Genomic DNA, 22,282 nt, shown 5'->3' on the forward strand with positions numbered 1-22,282 from the left:
GTAAAACTGGTATATCAGCCGTGCTCACGTTCACGAGCGGCCTTAGACCCTTACGAAATAGATGATGGACACTGATTATACGGATGATAAAGATGCTCATTAATGGTTAATTGTTTATGCTATTCATTATTTATGTTTACCTAATCATGTGTTTATATGGGCTTGTGAATAAACTTGTTGCCACCCAATTACTAAAAGATGACTCATTAAAAGCTAATTGCAGTTAAATGCATTTGTTGAGTACGACATGTACTTACGCTTATTTTATTTTTCACATATTTGAAAAAAAAATCCTGGATGGGTACTAGATTGCTAGAGTTTGGAGGAATTAGGCTTGTGATCAACGAGTCAGTTGTCCCTGTGGAATTGGATTCTTCACCCAAAGATCAGAGTTGTCTTTCCGTTGTTTACTGTTTAAGGTTATATCCCTTATACTAAATACGTTATATATTGAGCATAGCCTTTCGATATTACCCTTATTTGTAGCTATATGTGAGATTTGACTTCCTGAGCTCACATATGGTGTGTATCTGATTTTGTTCTTAAAACCGGATGCTACAGTCAAGTTCCAAAAAAGGATGGAAGGACATATAAGGAAGATAATTTCATTTAAGGGCCATACAAGTAAGTTCAAAAAAATCGAACATACAAGGAAGAGGTATTTTTTTAGGGTCATACAGGTAAATATCTGTTATTTGATTGTCTTAAACATGGATGTGGTCCAAGCTTCAGATTTAACACAGTTGCTCTGTAATATTACCCATGAGAAATAGACAACAATGAGAGTCCAAATTTGTAAAGAGTCTAGTTTCTAGTTTAGACCCCCTTTGGAATGTTCTTTTTTCTGTCTGTGTTTTTCATGTAAAAAATGAATGGATTCCTGTCGAATTACTTTATAATTTCTATGAAATTCCTGCGTTTCAAAGGGAGGCCCTAAAATGTCCTAGGTGCTATATAAGTTAAGGTGTGGATCCTTATAAGGTGAGAATTGAATTACCTATTTTCTTCTACATGACCCCCACGTAGTTACGTGATCCTAAGGCGAGAAGATCGCCTCCACTCCCCGCATCAATGTCTTTTATACTTCACCTTGTAGTATGATATATTTTGAGTTATCCTAAGTCAAATTATTAGAAACATGATCAAGTTTGTAGAAAAAAGTATTAAAATCCACAACATCAGTTAAATTATAAAAATGCATTTGATCATGTATCTAAAGAAGCTCATTTGGTATTGTAAAGATTATTAATTTTTTCTACAAACTTGGTTAATTTTAGGATGGTTTGACTTAGAACAACTAAGAATCTATTATGTTTTATGACAGAGGGAGTAGTCACACTGCAATCCAATTTAACTAACAGTAGCCAACTTCCGTAGCTTCAGAGTGGATTATTACAGTATAGTTGCTATGTCACAGGCCTAGTGGCAATCGGTAGTTAGTACACATTATCTGACAAGTCAGTATAGACTTCAGCCAAATTTACAATCTAGGCCTTGTTTAGATCCCATCAAAATTTGAAGTTTTTTCACTCTATCTCCATCACATCAATTTTTGGACGCATGCATGGAGCATTAAATGTAGGTAAAAAAAATAACTAATTGCACAGTTTGGTTGTAAATCACGAGACGAATCTTTTGGGCCTAGTTAGTCCATGATCGGACAAAGTTTGTCAAATACAAACGAAACGTGCTACAGTGTCCGGATTGCAAAAATTTGCAATCTAAACAAGGCCCTAGACGGCACCCCTCCAGCAACAACAATGGTTTCAGCTGTAATGAATGATGCATCGTCAGATGCCAGGAATGCAGCAGCCGCCGCCATATCTTCCACAGAACCCAATCTCTTAAGCATATATGAAGACAAACTATGCAAGCAGAGATAGAGAAATCACTTACAATGGTCTCATTATCTATGAAGAAACTAGCAAACCGTGTAGGAACAAAACCAGGGGCTATACAGTTAACACGAGTATCGGGTCCCATCTCACCAGCAAGAGCCTAAAAGGTGAAGATCAATAGCTCAGTTGCGTCCAGAAAAAAGAAGATCAATAGCTCAGCAATAAAGTATCTAAAAAATCAGTTTGCCAGTTTATCTTAAAATTTTATGCCAAACTGTTATTTTTTTTGAAAAAAAAGTCTATATAACCTCATGATGTATAACAGGTCATCTACTTCAGCCCTCAACCTAAAAAAAGTATAGTGAACCTTAAATTATGCAACACCGTTCAAATAACCAGGTGGTTTTGCCACTGTGGCATTTGGGTCTGCTTGTTAGAGATGACACATGGCGTTTGGCCATCTTAGCTGGCATCTGATGACACTATGTCATGCCACTATGGCGTCAAGGATATACTCTAACATCCCTCTGCAGTCATAGCCGAGAAGCGTCTAGACGATGAGATTGCAGGGTGCAAACCAACTATGTAGCATCCCCCATATTTTGAAGGGTCGACGCATCGCATATGGTATGTCTAGAGAAGAAAACTGGCAAGTAGCTCATGCAAGATGATAGTAGTTTGTGCTGATGTCGAGGTATCCGAGCATAAAGGAAAAGTAGCCGTGGTCGAAGATGGCATGTTGAAGATAGTTGTGGTCGACATAGTCGTGGTTAGGTTGTCAAGGTTGAGGCTGTCACACATGAAGCCACAAGTGCAAAAGAGGTGCCATGGTGATGACAGAGACACGTCAAGGTAATCGTCATGGAAGGAGGTGATCCTAGGGTCATTGAGGACGTAGACAAAAGACGGAGAAGTAGTCGAAGTAGACAAACACAGGAACAGAAGGGTCGATAAAGTCAAGCTGCCATGGACGAAGCATGCATCGGGGTTGCCGGACCCGAGAATGCATCGAAGACACACACTACTGTTGCTAATAAAGGATGTACTAGGTAGAAAGCCAACTATATGTCAGTGTCTAAGGAACTTGACAATAGTTGCGGTGCGCGGAACGATGGGGATAGAAGGTATGTAGAGAAGAGACAGTGATGCTGGCAATGAGGATGTGCTAGATGATGAAGAAGAAGTGTGGGAGCGGACACTCCTACCCGAAAGCGAGCAATCCATGAGGCGCACGATGTCAACAATGAAGAACTCGAATAGCTTGATAAACATGAGGTGCAGACAAGTGGTGCACAAGAGGTGCAACACGATTGTCAATGCACAGGGGACGATAATGTAGATGTAGCTGCGAGTGCCACTGTGGACAGAGGTGCGCTTGTGAAAGCATGTATATGGCAGTGGCAACCATGGGCCATAAATCCATTATGATGTGATCCAAGGAGACGACACAAAAGTAGACCCATGTAACATCCAAACATTCAAACAAATAAATCATGCGAGTTCAAAAAAAAATATCAAAACCATTTTGAAAACTAGTCCTCAAATTGAGCTCTAATTTATTCCTTGTCCAAATAGTTTCTAGTCCAACTCAACTCATTTAATCTTAATTAAGCCTGATCAAACTCCATCTCCTATCTCCTTGTCTTCTTCCTAAGCTTCCTGTGCACGCACACAGCATGCATACAAAGCATACACGCAAAGCATCCTAGCAAAGCACCTCGCCGGCAGGCCTTGTCATTTCGTTAGCGCATTGCACGAGTACATCAGAGACAGCAAACAAAGAAAAATGCCCCCGCCAAAAAAAAACAAAACAAAAACAGATAAGCATATACCTTTGTCAGACCAAAGAGAGCAGTCTTTGTAACACCATACATTGTCAATCCCTGCTCTGGATTGTAACCAGCAATCGAAGAAATAAGAATCACAGATGACCCCTTCCGTAGGTGGGGAGCAGCATCCTGAAAAACATTCGATAGAGGAAGAGAATGATGTCACCTTTATTTGTAGAGAATGTCAAGTAGGTGGAAGAATTTGCTCACCTGAAGAAGAAGAATAGAAGCCTTGACGTTAATGTCCCACAGCTAATTGAGAACAGCCTCTTTCATTTGAAGTATGCCAATTACAGTAGGATTTGCAGCAGCATTGGAGACAAGAATACCAATGTGCCCAAAGTTCTGCAACAATATAACCAGTTGATTACTACTATAAGAATCTGTCACATCCTCAGATGCCTGATGCACTATCTAAGACATGAACAGAAACTAAAACATTATACAACATGCTCAATGAAAATTCCTCAAAAAACATGCATGCTCAACGAAACAAGTGATTTGAAAAAGGTACACTTTAGATGCAAACAAATAAGACAAGCAGGTATGACTCCTGTGTGTCGAAGTATCAATGAAATAAATGTAAGTTCAGGTGGCCATCAACCTCGATCATTGTTTCCAGATGAACATGAACAGATAAAAAGAGAAATAACACATGATCTTTTGGCCTGAGACTTTCACATGGTAAATATATGCTACAGTACTCGTTGTGTTGGAAAGCTATTGTCTCAACTAATAAAAAGTGTTATACTCATCAGTGAATCTCCAGTAGATGATATTTGTATAACTGAGGTTGTCTTAGTTCTTCATTTCATAAAAAAACAATTCTAGCTCTAGTGCCATTATTTGCACTTCTGCGCAAATAGATTTCACTGTTATTACCTAATTTAAAGCTGCATCTATCAGTGCCTGCGTTTTACCATCCATTAATCCATGTTTCCTAGTTCAGACAATGCCACTGCACCCAGAAATGGATTAAGCAAGCAGCTAGAAATACCAGGTGGCAAACCAATCCCAATTTCGCCCCAAAAAGAGAAACCAACGGGGGCAGGCAGTTAATGTCGGGTGAGCAACAGAGACAGTTCCTTGTAGGGGGGAAAAAACAGAGAGTTGACAGGAGTTCCTGATGCACATCTACTCCAAACTTAATTCTAGGCTCCTCCAGCAAAACGTTGAATGCAGGGAGGCCTGATGGGATCGCTCAGCAACAAGAGGAAACTGTGTTCGAGAAAAAAAAAACAAGAGGAAACTGACAATGTAATGTAATGTAACCCATCTGAGATCTCGTTTGGTTGTTCCTGATGGATAAGTCTAATGTGTGGCTGGTCTTTGTGGGGCTGTGATGCTCACATGGTAATGGTCCTTGTGGCTGTTTTTCTGTTTTTAGACAGCATCTTAGACTAGAGGACAGCATCTTAGACTAGATGACATCATCTTAGCTAGGACAGCATATTAGCATCTTAGACTAGCATCTTGGCATATGCTTGGCTGGCTAGCAGCCTATAAATATGTAACCCCAACCCCTCAGGTTGGTATGGCATTTATGTGAGCTTGTGTGAGAAATAGACAAGAAAATTGCCCCAACTCCTAGTGTCATCCTCTCTCGATGAGAGTAAGAATTCTCCTACTACCAAGAGTGAGAATTCAACGACTAACAACTGGTATCAGAGCCGTATTATCCTGTAGCCTAAGCATCTCTTGCTCATCTTCTCTCCCAGCCCCACAACAGCCCCAGCTGTTGGCAGCAGCAGCTCCTCCGGCCGCTCCTATTCACTCCTCTCCTAGCTCGTCTGAAGCAGCCCTCTCCCCACGCAGCAGCCCCCCCGGTAGCGCGTCATGTCCGCAGGGCAGTCTCAGTGCTCGGTCGCCTCGAGCACGCGGCGTCGGCAGGAGGCCGAACTTGTCGCGGCAGAGGAACGCGAGCGAGCGGCGGTAGAGACCGCTGCGGCGGCGGCAAGGGCGTCGAGGCTGGCAGCGGCGGAGCTGGCAGCAGCCAGAGCGGAGGCGGAGGCGGCGGCGGCGGCGAATGCAGCGCGTGCGGCGGCGGCGGAGGTCGAGGCTCTGCGCGGCAGCATCGGCAGCTCCATTTCCGCTGACGACACCGCCGACGCAGACCTCGAGCTGCTAGAGAGGGAGGCAGCGCGAGCGCGGGCGGCGCAGTGGGCAGCCGCGCACGTCCACGAGCGTGGCGGCAGCCCAGACAGGCGCGGACGCGCTGGCGGTGCTCCTGGAGGAGGCGCGCACGGCGGTGGCGCTCCTGGGGCAGCCGCGCACGCCCACGAGCGCGGCGGTAGCCCAGACAGGCGCGGACGTGCTGATGGCGCTCCTGAAGGAGGCGCGCACGGCGGCGGCGCTCCTGGAGGAGGCGCGCACGGCGGCGGCGCTCCTGGAGGAGGCGCGCACGGCAACGGTGGCGGACGGGTCGATGGAGAGCGCGGCCTTCACAGGCAGCGTGGCTCTCTCTCCTCGGATCGGTACCGACGGGTCGATGGAGAGCGCGGCCTTCACAGGCAGCATGGCTCTCTCTCCCCGGATCGGTACCGTGGTTACCACGGGCTCTAGGCTGTTGTCAGGGACGTCGGTCCTGGCGGTGGGTGGCCTACCCTCACCAAGACCAACTACGTCGAGTGGGCTGCGGTGATGAGGGTAAAGCTCCAGGTGCGGCACATGTGGGAGGCAGTCCGGTATGGCGACATCGACTACGACCTAGATCGACGGGCGCTGGATGCTCTCATCGCTGCAGTCCCGCCCGAGATGCAGTTCTTGCTTACCAGCAAGCGGACTGCCAAGGAGGCTTGGGACACCATTGCTGCGGCACGCATCGGCAGCGACCGCGCCCGCAAGTCCACACTGCAGGCACTTCGCAAGGAGTGGGAGAACCTGGCCTTCAAGCCAGGTGAGGACGTTGATGACTTTGCTCTCCGTCTCAATACTCTGTTGCAGAAGATGGTGCAGTTCGGCGACGACACTTACGGCGAGGAGAGAGCTGTCGAAAAGCTCTTCCGCTGCGTCCCCAAGAAGTACAAGCAGATGGCTCGCTCGATCGAGTCTCTGCTGGATCTCTCTACGATGTCGATCGAGGAGGCGATAGGTCGCCTCAAGGTCATCGACAACGATGAGCCACAGTCCCTCTCGGGGCCCATCACCACTGGTGGGAAGCTCCTCCTCACTCGGGAGCAGTGGCTTGCCAGCCAAGGTGACCGGAGGAAGGGGGAGCCTTCTTCCACGATAGGCGGCCGCAAGCGTGGCAAGCCACGCAAGGCGCGCAGAGACGCCCAGGCCGGGGCGCGAGGACGTGACGAGGGTGATGCCCACGGAGGCGCCTAGGGCGGCGCCGCCGGCAGGCACAAGCCGGCACGAGACGACGCCTGCCGCAACTGCGGCCAGCTTGGCCATTGGGCCAAGGACTGTCGACAGCCACGACGCGGCCAGGCCCACGTCGCACAGGCGGAGGAGGAGGAGCCAGCTCTGTTCATGGCACATGCCAGCATCGAGCTACCTCCAGCGGCACCGGCCGCAGCGGCTCTCCTCCACCTTGACGAGCCAAAAGCACACGCCCTCCTCGGCGACAGCTCCGGCAACGACAAGACTGATGGGTGGTGCCTCGACACCGGCGCCACCCATCACATGACCGGTCGACGGGAGTTCTTCACCGAGCTTGACTCTAGCGTCCGAGGCTCCGTCAAGTTTGGGGATGCCTCCGGCGTGGAGATCAAGGGTGTTGGCTCCATCATCTTCACCGCCGTGTCTGGTGAGCACAGGCTGCTCACCGAAGTCTACTACATCCCCACGTTGAGGAACTCCATCATCAGCTTGGGACAGCTGGATGAGAACGGTTCGCGCGTGGTGGTTGAGGACGGAGTCATGAGGATTTGGGATCGTCGTCGTCGCCTTCTTGCCAAGGTATCCAGAAGCGCAAATCGACTCTACGTCCTTAACGTGCAGGTGGCACAACCCCTCTGTCTCGCTGCTTGTCGGGACGACGAGGCGTGGCAGTGGCACGAGCGTTTCGGGCACCTTCACTTTGAGGCCCTGAAGCGGCTTAGTGCCACGAAGATGGTGCGAGGCCTGCCATGCCTCAACCATGTGGAGCAGCTCTGCGACGTCTGTGTGTTGACGAAGTAGAGGTGACTCCCTTTTCCCCAGCGGGCGAGCTTTTGAGCCAAGGAGAGGCTCGAGCTCGTGCACGGGGACTTGTGTGGCCCGGTGACACCGGCCACACCGGGAGGATGACGCTACTTCCTGCTGCTCATCGACGACCTCTCCCGCTACATGTGGGTGATGGTCCTCGGCAGCAAGGGAGAGGCTGCGGACGCCATCAGACGTGCGCAGGCTGCTGCGGAGGCGGAGTGCGGCCGCAAGCTGCACGTGTTGCGCACCGATAATGGCGGCGAATTCATGGCGGCTGAATTCGCGTCGTACTGCACTGACGAGGGCATTCAGTGCCACTACTCCATGCCGTACATCCCACAGCAGAACGGCGTCGTCGAGCGGCGCAACCAGACGGTTGTGGGGATGGCTCGGGCCCTCCTCAAGCAGAGGGGGATGCTGGCTGTCTTCTGGGGAGAGGCAGTGGTGACGGCCGTCTACATCCTCAACCGCTCGCCTACCAAGGCGCTCGACGACAGGACGCCGTACGAGGCTTGGCATGGGCGCAAGCCGGCGGTCTCCTACTTGCGGGTCTTCGGCTGCCTTGCATTCGCCAAGGAGCTTGGCCACATCAACAAGCTCGATGACAGGAGCACTCTGGGAGTGTTCATCGGCTACGCGGAGGGCTCGAAGGCCTACCGCATCCTCGACCCGAAGACACAGCGTGTGCGCACGGCGCGTGACGTTGTGTTCGACGAAGGGCGAGGATGGGCGTGGGACAAGGCGGTGGACGATGGCTCGGCTCCGACGTACGACGACTTCACTATCGAGTACGTCCACTTCGAGGGAGCTAGGGGAGTAGGCAGCTCTTCTTCGGCGAGCGCGTCTACCACAGTCCCTGAGCCTCCACCGACCCCGGCGCCTGCTACTCCGATAGCTCCACGCTCTCCAGCCAGGACCTCGGGTGCGATGAGTTCTTCGCCGGCTTCACCACAGCCGGCAACGCCACGCACTCCAGCACCGACAGGCACCTCTCCGGGCACGTCTACTCCAACACCAGCTCATGTCGAGCATAGCCCGGTTGAGCTCGCTACTCCGCTCTCTCACGACGAGGAGCGCATCGACGCGTACCATGACGGCGAGCCGTTGCGGTACCGTACGATGGAGAACCTTCTCGGCAACCAGTTGGTGCCGGGACTGGTGCCTCACGACCTGGAGGACCTGGAGGCGCAGTTGCACCTTGCGTGTGACGACGGTGAGCCTCGATCGTTCGCAGAGGCCGAGAGACACGCGGCATGGCGCGCCGCGATGCAGTTGGAGATGGATGCGGTTGAGAAGAACCGCACCTAGGAGCTTGCTGACCTTCCTCGTGGTCATCGCGCAATCACCCTTAAGTGGGTGTACAAGCTGAAGAGGGATGAAGCCGGTGCCATCGTCAAGCACAAGGCTCGCTTGGTGGCACGAGGTTTCGTGCAGCAGGAGGGGGTCGACTTCGATGACGCCTTTGCTCCCGTGGCACGGATGGAGTCCGTGCGACTCCTCCTTGCGCTAGCTGCCTAGGAGGGCTGGCGTGTTCATCACATGGATGTCAAGTCGGCGTTCCTTAATGGTGACTTGAAGGAGGAGGTCTACGTGCACCAGCCGCCGGGATTTGCGATCCCCGGCAAGGAGGGCAAGGTGCTCCGCCTACGCAAGGCCCTCTATGGCTTGCGGCAGGCACCGAGGGCGTGGAATGCCAAGCTGGATTCCATGCTAAAGGGGATGGGCTTCGAGCAAAGCCCGCACGAGGCGGCCATCTACCGACGAGGCAATGGAGAAAATGCCCTGCTGGTGGGTGTCTACGTCGACGACTTGGTGATCACCGGCACCAAGGATGCGGAGGTGGCATCATTCAAGGAAAAGATGAAGGCCACCTTCCAGATGAGTGACCTAGGGCCTCTCTCCTTCTACCTGGGAATCGAGGTGCACCAAGATGACTCTGGGATCACGCTTCGATAGACCGCCTACGCCAAGCGTGTCGTTGAGCTAGCTGGGCTCACCGACTGCAACCCAGCTCTCACTCCGATGGAGGAGAGGCTGAAGCTGAGCCGCGACAGCACAACGGAGGAGGTGGACGCTACGCAGTACCGGCGTCTTGTGGGGAGCCTTCGCTACCTCGCCCACACACGGCCGGACTTGGCATTCTCCGTCGGCTACGTTAGTCGGTTCATGCAGCGACCGACGACGGAGCACCAACAGGCTATGAAGAGGATCATCCGCTACGTTGCGGGGACTCTCGACCACGGCCTCTACTACCCAAGGTGCCCTGGGGCGGCACACTTCGTCGGGTACAGCGACAGCGACCACGCCGGCGACATCGACACCAGCAAGAGCACGAGTGGGATCCTCTTCTTTCTCGGCAAGTGCCTCGTTAGCTGGCAGTCGGTCAAGCAGCAGGTGGTGGCTCTGTCCAGCTGCGAGGCCGAGTACATAGCGGCCTCCACCGCTTCGACTTAGGCGCTCTGGCTCGCTCGACTGCTTGGTGATCTCCTCGGCAGAGACACTAGAGCGGTGGAGCTCAGGGTGGACAGCAAGTCCGCTCTGGCCCTGGCAAAGAACCCCTTGTTCTACAAACGCAGCAAGCACATCCGGGTGAGGTACCACTTCATCCGAGGCTGTTTGGAGGAAGGGAGCATCAAGGCGAGCTACATCAACACCAAGGACCAGCTTGCGGACCTGCTCACCAAGCCCCTTGGGAGGATCAAGTTCCTTGAGCTCTGCTCCAGGACCGGGATGGTTCAACTCTCCCACAAGACGACGCATAAGACTTAGGGGGAGAATGATGGATAAGTCTCATGTGTGGCTGGTCTTTGTGGGGCTGTGATGCTCACATGGTAATGGTCCTTGTGGCTGTTTTTCTATTTTTAGGACAGCATCTTAGACTAGAGGACAGCATCTTAGAGGACAACATCTTAGACTAGAGGACAACATCTTAGCTAGGACAGCATATTAGCATCTTAGACTAGCATCTTGGCATATGCTTGGCTGGCTAGCAGCCTATAAATATGTAACCCCAACCCCTCAGGTTGGTATGGCATTTGTGTGAGCTTGTGTGAGAAATAGACAAGAAAATTGCCCCAACTCCTAATATCATCCTCTCTCGATGAGAATAAGAATTATCCTACTACCAAGAGTGAGAATTCAGCGACTAACAGTTCCTATTTGTCCGAGGACAGCCAAACAAGTCCAGTTCCAACCTTGACGGCCGTCTCGAAGAGGCTCTTGCGCTGCTGTGCGTCAGACACGTGGCAGACGGCGCCCACCACGGTGATCCTGTTGGCCTGAAGCCCCTCCACCGCCTCGTCCACGTTCTTCTGCAACGCCGCCAATCGATCCATAGAAAAGCCCCCCAATCAGAAAGAGCAGTAAGGAAAATCCCAAGAGAGGACAGCAAGCAACCAAGAAGGGTGATCAAAGAAACGACAGCTGGACCTGCTTGCGGGAGGAGATGACGACGGCGGCGCCCTCCAGACCGAGGCGCTCGGCGATGGCGAGGCCGATCCCCTGCGTGGACGCCATCACCACGGCCACCTTCCCCTCCAGACGCCAGCATTTGACATCCATCACCATTCACCACCACCGCGCAGGCCAAGCAAGCTTCAAGGTCGCTCTCCTCTCTCGAGTCTCAATCTCAACTCTAAAGCACGCCGGCCCTTTGCTGCTGGTGGCCGAATGGCTGCTGGTGGTATAGCCTGGTACAGCAGTGCCCGCACAGTATTACTCCTTGGCCGTGCACGGGAGTGGAAGTTTGTTGCGAGTAGCTCCTAGGCCGCCGTGCGTGGGCTGCGTACGTTGCCCAAAGCGGCAAAGCCATCATACTAGTTCACAACGGCAAGACCGAGAGTGGAGGCGAGAGGACGCGGCCTAGGGCGATGGAGGAAAGGCGGTGCGGCCGTGCGTGGTGCTGCGTTGCCCAAAGCGGCAAAGCCATCATAGTTCACAACAAGAAGCTAGACCGAGAGTGGGGGCGAGAGGACGCGGCCTAGGGCGATGGAGGAAAGGCGGTGCGGGGTCTGCAGCCACATGTCAACGAAGGATAAGCTAAGAGGAGGAGAAGCGGTGCGAGACGCCGAGACCTCCATTTATCGGCGTGATAAGAGCAAGGCTAATAATACAGCCGGCTTGCTGGCTATAAGATTCTTTGCAGCCTTCTCTCAACCCATTCATACAGTAGTTAGTTTTTTACAGTTAATACATGGCCCACTTGTCTCTCTCACAGACTTTCTTGGTTCTTGTGCTCAAGCCAGCTGTAACCTTACAGGCCGCTTCTCCTCTCTCTCCTCCCCTCTCTCCTCCACCTCAGCATTTAGTCGGCTTACAGCCTGCTATTATACTTGCTCTAAAAGAGAGTAGCCAGAGAATCACCAACAGATTACTTACCTCGGTCTTTTAAAAATATATATAGGTGATCTTCTATTTATTACTAGTAGTTTAGCTTTTTTCTTTTTTTACTTAGGGCAGTCCCAATGAAGAATTTTTATAACAGTTTCCTAGAAAAATATATTTAATTTTAGACTCAACACCTCCAATGCATAGTTTTCTATACCAGTTTCTATGGACAATGATATTTAATGAACGTCAACCTGCATTAAAAACTGAGAACAATTAGGGCAGTCCCAATGGTGTATTGATGATGGTTTCTATCCTCATTAAATGACTTGCCACGTAGGTAAAACGCTGACATGGCAACATAATTAATGAAGAAAGAGAGCAAAAATTCTAGAAATGATTTCCTCGTGAAGAAATCAGGTCTTCTCTTGACCCAATGCACCAAGAAACCATGAAATCACTATTGGGGAGAAACCACCAGTTTCTAGGGGGCTCATGCTGCACTCCCATTAGAGGAAGAAGATAGAGTTAGGAGAGAGAAAAAGAAAATAATTATTACTTATAGAAATCATGGGTTAAAAAGCAGTACTTTTTTGATGCAGTATCCTATGTTATAAAAACTACTAGTTTTTTTATTTGGGACTGCCCTTATATGTGGTAAGCAATCATGCAGGAGATCACCACATCTCTATTACGTTGATATCTTGTGTGGTTCTCCTCCTCCCTCTGTAGCATGCTAATCCAGTTGAATGACGTGTGGAGAGGCACATGGATCCAAGCCTCCCGCAGAGGCACCATGCATCGCGAGCGGCTCCAGCGGCCTGTGTGGTGGCTCCGGGCTCCAGCGACTTGAACGGTGAGGCAAGCTACGGTGGCTGGCGTGTCAAGGAGACATGCGCGCGAGACAGGTTGCCGTGCGAGCTGGGGAACGGACTCTCCCGGTCTGGGCTGACGTGTGAATCAGGGGCGGAGCTCGCCCGCGCTCGTCTCTGCGGCCCGAGACGGAACTCGCGCGCACAAGACAGGGGCGGCGGTCGCCCACGGCCGTGGGAGGATGCGAGGTAGGAGGTGCCATAGAAATCCTCATGTAACACTGTGTAGAAATCTTCTAAAGCTCTGTCGTCCCGCCGAGGTGAAAACCACTACTCAAACTCCACAAATCGAAGCTGCCGAACCTATCGAGCTGTGGCTGCCCCCAAGTCCAAGTGAGTCACTTGCGACGAACCTCGTGGTCTGGGAGGTGGACAAGAAGCACGCCTCTGCCCCTCCTAGGTGTCACCTGAGCACGAACCCGACCTGAACGTCGTAGTGACTGCTCTTGCGGCTGCTCTGCCTCCTCCTGGGGCTGCTCTGTCTCCTCTGTCTCCTCCACACGAGTGTCCTCTGGTGCATTTTCTGACCTCCTAGCATGATAGTGCCACGAGGACTACCATGCTGTATCTCTGCCTCCTCCACTGTTGCCCTCTGAGCTGGTGTCAACTGATCACCAATATGAACACCACTAGCTCTGCCACCTCTCTCGGCACACTCGGCTACTGCTGCCACTGATGCGGCAATCTCTGAGTCTCGATCAGCGAGCTCGCGCTTCTTCTTAGTCATCACCTTTATTTTGCCCTTCGCCTTTTCCTTTTCTGTAAGACAGGGCGACCGTCTATCGTCATCGCCGGGATCACCTCCGACGTTCTTGCAACGAGCCATACTGCCAGTGCAAGAGATCAACTGCCACTGATCAAGCAATCAAGCGAGCATTCCCCCTGACTCAGAGAACCACTGACAAGATCAACTACCCATCATCTAGAGATCAACTGAAAAACAACTGCCACTGACTCCCCCTAGCACTGAAAACCACTGACGCTGACACTCGCTGAGGCTGGCCTCAATCCATACTCGCGGGCTTGGCTCGAGTTTCTCTGCCACTGACAAACTGACCAAAACTGCCCCACAATCCGACTCGCTGAACACATAGAGATAGATGATATACTCATAAGCAACATATTACTAGGGAAGCGAGATTCCTATTTGAAGCAAGCATATAGAGATAAGAGAGTGAAAGCGATGGCTTGTTACCTTAGATCATGGAGAATTCCTGTGAAGGGATAAGACACTGACGCAGGGGCACCACAAGGGATCAGCAAAGTTGCTGCAAGGAAAATGGGCCGGAAAAACAATTAATCAAAGTGCTAGTTCTGTTAGGGAATTTAGGCGAACACCTTGATGACCTTAAAAGTACTTACCTTGGAAGCGAGAGCAGCGGCCAAGGAAAAGCCATGGAAGAGCCGCTGGACGCCGAGGAAGGGAGCTCGGAGTCGCTGGGGTCGAGGACGGAGACCGCCTTGACAGAGGGAGTGCGGGCAGTGGCGGCGTGCGTGAGCATGGCCAGGGGAGGTGCAGACGCGGCGCGGGTGAGGCAAAGCACGGGCGCTGCGCGAGGGAGTGCGTGGTGGTGCAGTGGCACGATAGCCGGAGGAGCACAATCACGGCGGTTAGGGTTAGCGGGCGCTGTTGCGGCATACGAAACGGGACACAAGCACGGTGGTTCCAATTTAGGAAGGAAAGGAGGCGGCTGCGGTCCGATCCCACTTGATAGAGGAGAGTGGGCACAGGGGTTGGTTGTCGTAATAGGAAGGAGTAGTGTGGGCCCCAGGAGTCAGTTGGAAATTTGAAGGTCACTGTGCCTTTACTGTGACGATCGGACGCACCTGGAGAAATGATCGGACGTGGATGCCACAAAGTCCGATTTGAGTATAGAGAGCTCCAGAAAGCCCCTCGCAGCGATTGTACGCGTCCATTTTCTCATAACTAGATGCAGGGCAGAGTCCAGTCAGTTCCTGAGTTCCACCTCGAGACGATCGGACGTGGCTTCAACTTCACACCGGACACCAAGGGAACACTATTCATGTGTCAGTTCCCTAGTGTACTGACCGTACGCTACCATCGGTGAGTCCGGTCCTGCGTCTAGTCGCCTTCCAGCAGTTGTTTCTCCTTCTTTCTTCGTGGCGTTTTCTCCCAATCGAGTCCTAACTTCAACAAGAGCCAAATAAACACCAATTGAGACTGATACGAGATACCTCTCTCAAACCCTCAATATTTTCAAGGTGTTTTGCCTTCGGCTATAATTATTTTTATGAAAATAAGCAACAAAAAGTGCGAGGAGACATCATGTGGCCACACAATAGGGATTTCAACCATTAGGTGCTTCAAATGCTCTCCCTATTTGTGGATGAACACAGCGGATGCTCAAAACTTAACTGAAAAGAAATGACAAAGCAACACATGCATATGCAATGCAATACAAGAAAGTAAATCTAGTTGCTTGTCAAGTTTGATCCAAGATTAAGCTTCTTCACACGCTTTTCGACGGTTATCTTAACCATGTTAGACAAGCCCTAAGTGCATTAATAAAAATTAAACATGTTTTATATTACAATGCAATGCAAGGGTCAATACAAGCTCATCTTTTAGTGAAGTTACTTAGGTCAAGCACATTGAGCTCATTCCTCAACCCTCAAATCGTAGCCTCTTCCAACGGTTTTGTGAAGATATTCGCCGATTGATCTTCGGTCCTCACACCTTCTAGTGAAATATCATTCTTACCAACATGATCTCTAACAAAGTGATGACGGATATCTATGTGCTTGGTGCGAGAGTGTTGAACCGGGTTATTAGCAAGTTTTACCACGCTCTCATTGTCACACAAAGGGGTACCTTTTCTAGAACTACACCATAGTCTAGAAGAGTTTGCTTCATATAAAGGATTTGTGCACAGTAAGCACCCGTGGCAATGTACTCTGCCTCGACGGTGGGCAAGGCAACACTATTTTGCTTGTTAGAGGTCCAAGACACTAGTGATCTACTGTAACACCCTCGGTGTTACGCTGTACAACCTTTTGCTAAAACACTGCATGAGCATCATATTTGTGTGTAAATATGTGTAATATAGGTTGTAAAGCAATGTACGTAACTTGAAACATTCATCGGAAACACAAAACGAATATTATATTTCATGTCGCGTTATATCACTTCGGGTTCTAGATAAATTTTTATTAAACGAAAATGCTATAGAACGCATATACGAAACTTTAATAAAATTTGTAGTACGAACTTTGTAGGTGGCGGTGAAATACTTGCGGTCGAGAACGGAATTCCCTAGCTAGCATATCGAATAGCTTGGAAATCAAATTCGACTTGAATCCGATCGTGACTTGGTCGAATTTCCTAAGTCAGAAAACGCTTTGATGAAGCTAAGTTCGGCAATTTTTGTAGGAGATTTGGGTTAAGTAATGGTGTGGTATTAGGGCTTGTTTCAGTAGTTTAACATACTCTCTTGAGTATAGAAAAACTGGTTTGGCATTTGAATCATCAAGTTTGATTTTTGGAACACTTTAAGAGTTGTGCGCATGACGTTTCTAGCTAGTTTCATTGCGTGGACGCGGTCACCACTGCCCTGTGCTGTTGTCGGCGCGCCGGTTGCGCACCCGTGTGCCTGGCCGTGCCCGGCTGGCCACGGTGGCTGGCTGCCCAGGGCGTGTTATAACAGAACCGACCAATTATATGAGATTAAGTGAGAAAATCTTCCGCCGAAGCAGATAATTTAGCGAACTTAAGCCCGTATAACCCGGTAGTCCGTGAAACCATGAAGGATTTCAATCCAATCGACATACAAACCAAGATCGTACAAGTTTAGCAAGGACCGTCACACGTTACATAAAGTTCACAACGATAGTAGATATATCAGAGTGTAGAATATAAAGTTATTACAAACCAAGTTCAACAGAAATAGCGGAAGTAAATAGTTTTAAAGCCACACACACACTTTTAGTTCAGATACCGTGCCAGTAGGTAGTCATCTCTAACAAAAGTATCAGATGAGAGATACAGAGTGACCAATTGCCCTTGGTCCTAGTTGTCACCCATCGCCGGGTACAGGCAGTTAATGCAATAGCCGTAGTACATTTGACCATCTGCAACAACAATGGGAACAACGCCCTGAGTACGAGAAGGTACTCAGCTAGACTTACCCGTCTTAAACCAAAATAAAGCGACACCAAGGATTATACAAGGCTTTCTTTAGTGGACTAGCTGACTTGTTTGCGAAAAGCATGAGCTATCCTGAAAACATCATTTTAAATACTTTGTATCCTCTTTTATTATAACCTATTCATCTAGGTAAGCACCTGTACTATAGCAATCACATGATTAACCGTTAACATCCAGTTACCAATTTAGCTTTAGCATGTCCATACCATCCAGATAACCATCATTGTTCCATAATAATTACTACGATGCCGTAGCTCGAGTCAAGTGCTCACTATCCAGGAGCGATGGCGATTCGAATCGATTCCTAACCAGCTGGTGATTTATTCCTCACACAAACCACACCCACCGATCAAGTGAGCTACAGATCACCAATGACACTTTTTAGGTAGCCGCAGGACAATCTGGAGCCGCAGTACCCAGGGACCGCCCGACTGCTAGGAATCAGGTCACACCTGCCCTTGGGCTCACTCTTTGCACCCCTGTCATACCCCCATCAGCACCAATACACGCACCCGTGTAGATCCTGGCCCGAATAGTGCCACTAGCTTCGCGGTCGAAAAGTACTTTATTCGGCCAGCTAAATGTGAGGCATGCGTTCAACATGACAAGAGGGACGAGCAATGATCGGTCCTTAATCGACACAGACGGAAACTAACAGCACCCCAGAACCCTGTCTGGTTGCCTCCAACTTTTCCATCCGGTCTCCAATTTTCCATCACATATGGTTAATTCCAGAATATCATTCAGTCCATAGCTAATTTCTTCCAGTAACCACCTATAATGTAGGTGACCGGGTATCACCGATCGCTATCGGTTTAAGTAAGGCTAAGCAGTTATTCGATCCTGACCTAACAGGGTAAAAGGTAATAAGGTAGGTAAGGATAGTAATAAATGCATCAACGGTTTCAATCAACTCCTACAACTTAATGCAACAATATATCAACTCATATATATAGAAAGAATTGCTTTTATAAAGTAGGAGACTTAAAATGCTCCGGGGCTTGCCTCGTTCGAACGAACTAGGTTGGTGATCCACGCACTCCGGCAAGTCCTCTCCTTGCTCCTCTTCCTTGGGCACCTCCTGTGCCTGGACTTCTTGTGGATCGGTCCCGGTCTGCTCTTCCTAAACTGCTACTAGCAACTCCTCCTGCGATCCTGTATGATGCAGATGTATAAGTGCTAATGCAGAGGTGCATCGGAGAGATGACCTGTAATGATTATGATGCATAAAATGTGGATGAGCATGTTTAACTTCATTGGACATAGTCGTAGCGAAGTTCTTCTACAAGGTAGTCAACATCATCCAAGAACATGTACTACTATCTACTACGACAACACTGTACTAACATGCCAAATCACCACAGCAACTAAGATGCTTCAAAGATACACCAAGGTGAACATTATTAATTAACTCGCATTAAAGAAGATTGTTTTATTTCATGTTAAATCAGGGCTACCACAACAATCTATATTTCTGGTGCTTATAAAAATCTGAGAAAATTACAGTAGCATAGTACTACTCTAAGTAGACTACCATCAAATTTTCATGGCATTTAGATAAGTAAAATAGCTTACACAAAAATGACAAGCTATGGCACAAATATGAGCATGAAAATACTTTGCACTATGAAAAGTGTCAAACAACAGGTTTAGTATTTTTCCTATGATCTTCATAGCATACAATCACTGTACAAAAATTATCACATGCATGTTTTATGCAACTTTGGCTCTCTAGTAAAAATAATAAAAATCAGCCATTAAAGGTACTTGAACTACACCTCAAAATTTTCCTACAGGACATGCATGACTTCTATTTTTACTGCAAAGTACATCACTCAAGAAGACTAACAAAATTGGAACCATATTTTTCTGAGGTATTCTTTATTTACTAGACATTTTCTAAGAAATCAGCATTTATTCAATTTAATTAAAGCTACACAGAAAAGTATCACAAATTGGACATGCAATATTTTTAACAGATAGATCTGGTGATAAGAAACACGACCAAAATTTGTTTCATTAGATTTGGACCAAAAATGACCAAGATATGGTTTTTTCCAAGCTTTAAACTAAATCTGAAAAATCCTTTTTCTTATAAACGAAAATCGGTTGGATCCTAAACTGCTATGTGCACCCAGATCTGCACCCAAGACTACACCAGAGAGACAGACAGGCGGGTCCCAGCGGGTCAACCGGCCCCACTGGTCAGCCGACCGGAGGCAGGGGAGATCGGTTGACCGGCCACCGCTCGACGACGGCGAGGAGTCCGGCGAAGGGGGTGGCACCAACGTGCACAGCATGTTGCCCCGCACCGATGGAAGTAGAAAACAGACCCCCTAGCTATAGTAGAGGAGGTCGCCGGCGGCAATGGCGGTCGCGGCGGCGCTGCGCGAGGTACGCCGGCCAACTCTGGCCATGGCGGCCCAATCTGAGCTTGGCGTGAGCATCAAGGTTACACAGGGAAACTAAGGGAAGGGAGAGGAAGGAGGGAGAGGGCTCCGGTGGTGGTTGGCCACGGCGAGCACAACTCCGATGCCGGCGGAAATGGTGCTCCGCTGCGGAGAAGAAGAAAAACAGCGTCTACCTTGACTCTCCGACTCGGTGGCGAGGTGGAAGAGCTCCAAACGACAACGATGGAGTCGTAGACTAGCTGGAGTGAGAAGCGAGGCAATGGCGAGGGTGCATGGGCTCGGTGGAGCAATGGCATGGCGGCGGCTTTTCTCGGTGGCTCCAGCGCGCGTGAGAGAAAGAAATAGAGGGTGAGGATGAGTGGGATGGCAAGCGGGCGCGGCCTTCAAGCGTTCGCCAGCGAGCAATGGCGTCAGGTCGGCCACGGCGCATGGTGGCCACGCGGCGGCCAGGAGCTGTCACCGGTCGGCACTGTGCCGAGTTCAAAATTTCAGCATTCAGTTGAAACAACGAGTTGACTGACAACGTTACTTGATGGCGCTAGATCTCTCAAATCGTGGCGAATCGGTGCAAATCGTATACATGAAAGTTGTAAAGCTATGTTAGGGCTACAACAATGCTTTAGACTTTATCAGCTAATTCTCAAAGAATAACGAGTTGTATCAAGCCAAAGTCGAGTAGATGAAACTGGACTTTGATTTCTGACTTAGAAAATTCTAAGTGTTGAGTCAGCACCACAATCCGACTTGTGGGCCCAAATTGAACATGGTGTGCTCATTTTCATGAGTTGGTCATAAAACAACTTTTGTTCCTTATAAAATTTGCTACTACTTTGCTTTAGATTGCTCAGACATGCAAACATTCTTAGCTGTACTTTTTAAACAGTCAAACCAAAAAGTCCTAGGGTCAAAACAAGTCAAACCATGATTTGGAACCTTAATTAGGCAAAATGATCAACATGAACATTGTTCCTAATGACTTTCTAAGCATAGCTAAGATGTTTAACAATATATTTAGCCATACCACACATTGGTCATACAAAAATCAAGCATAGAATGCACTGAAACGATGAAAAACAATTGAATTGTTACATTTGTTTCATGGTCATGTTTCACATGTTGCACTTGGGTGTTGCACACTAAGCATTTTATAAGAGCAACACTTCATGACATATAGAGTATGTTGCAATGTTTTGATAACATGTTTCATGTGATATATGCTCATGAATGGATGAATGATGCTCATGTTCATGGAATGCAAGTGCAATTATGCAAGCATAACACCAGGGGGTGTTACACGTGTGGCTGCTCCTCCCACTGCCATGGCGTGCGCTCCTATCAACATCGCTACTGGTGTCCTCCCCCCTTATAAGAATCCCGTCCCGAGATTTTGAGTTACGAACCATTTGTTATAAAAATCCTTATAAACATTTTGTAGATATTCTCCTGTTTCCCACGTTGCATCACCATCATCGTGATGACTCCACTGTATCTTATAGGTTCTCACCACTTTATTCCGAGTGACTCGGTCCTTAGTGTCCAAAACTCAAACCGGTTGCTCTTGGTATTCCAAGTCTAATTTGAGCTGAATGCTCTGAGGTTCTATTCTCTCTTCTGGAATACGCAAGCACTTCTTCAATTGTGATACATGGAAGACTGGGAAGATCGAACCCATCGCTTCTGGTAACTGCAACTTATAAGCCACGGGACCCTTCTTCTCTACAATCTTGTACGGTCCTACAAACCTAGGAGCAAGTTTTCTCTTTACTCCAAACCTTTGTACTTTCTTCATTGGAGTGACCTTCAGATAAACGTAGTCACCTACCTCAAACTCAAGCGGTCTCCTTCTCTTATCGGCATAACTCTTCTGGCGTGACTGTGCCGCTTTCATATTTTGTTGGATAATATGGACCTTTTTCTCAGCATCGTTAAGAAAATTGACTCCGTAAAACCTTCTTTCTCCTGGCTCGACCCAATTCAATGGTGTCCTACATTTCCTGCCATACAATGCTTCAAATGGAGCCATCTTTATACTCTCTTGGTAGCTGTTGTTGTAAGCGAACTCTGCCAAAGGTAACCATGATTCCCATGAACCCTTAGACGACAACACACAAGCTCTAAGCATATCTTCAAGAACAACATTAACTCGCTCTGTCTAACCATCTGTCTGTGGGTGGTAAGCTATACTCCGGATCAAGCTAGTACCCAAACCTTTATGAAGATGCTCCCAAAAATGAGCGGTAAACTGTGACCCACGGTTAGACACAATAGTCTTTGGTATACCATGTAAGCGGACAATTTCTGCAATGTACTTCTCAGCATACTGAGGTGGTCGAAATGTTGTTTTGACTGGTAAAAAGTGAGCTGATTTGGTAAGGCGATCTACAATTACCCAAATCGAATCATTCCCTTTTGGTGTGGTAGGGAATCCGGTGATAAAATCCATACGTATATCATCCCATTTCCAATCTGGTATTGACAAAGGTTGCAACATTCCTGCGGGTCTCATGTGAAGAGCTTTCACTCTACAACACATGTCGCAACGAGCAACATAAGCTGCAATTTCCTTCTTCATTTTCGTCCACCAATAACGAGGTCTCAAATCTTGGTAAATTTTGTTACTTCTAGGATGGATAGACAATTTAGAGTGATGAGCTTCATCCATCAATTTGTTCTTGAGCTCTCGATCTTTAGGTACAACTAGACGGTCCTT

General features: G+C 48.8%; 1 pseudogene; it reads right to left on the reverse strand.

The window, feature by feature from the left end:
* Nucleotides 1–1,690: 1,690 nt before the first annotated feature.
* LOC136516049 (tropinone reductase-like 3) lies at nucleotides 1,691–11,359 on the reverse strand (annotated as a pseudogene).
* Between the last annotated feature and the right edge of the window lie 10,923 nt (nucleotides 11,360–22,282).

This window comes from Miscanthus floridulus, chromosome 17, assembly GCF_019320115.1.
Source record: "Miscanthus floridulus cultivar M001 chromosome 17, ASM1932011v1, whole genome shotgun sequence".
Taxonomy (NCBI): domain Eukaryota; kingdom Viridiplantae; phylum Streptophyta; class Magnoliopsida; order Poales; family Poaceae; genus Miscanthus; species Miscanthus floridulus.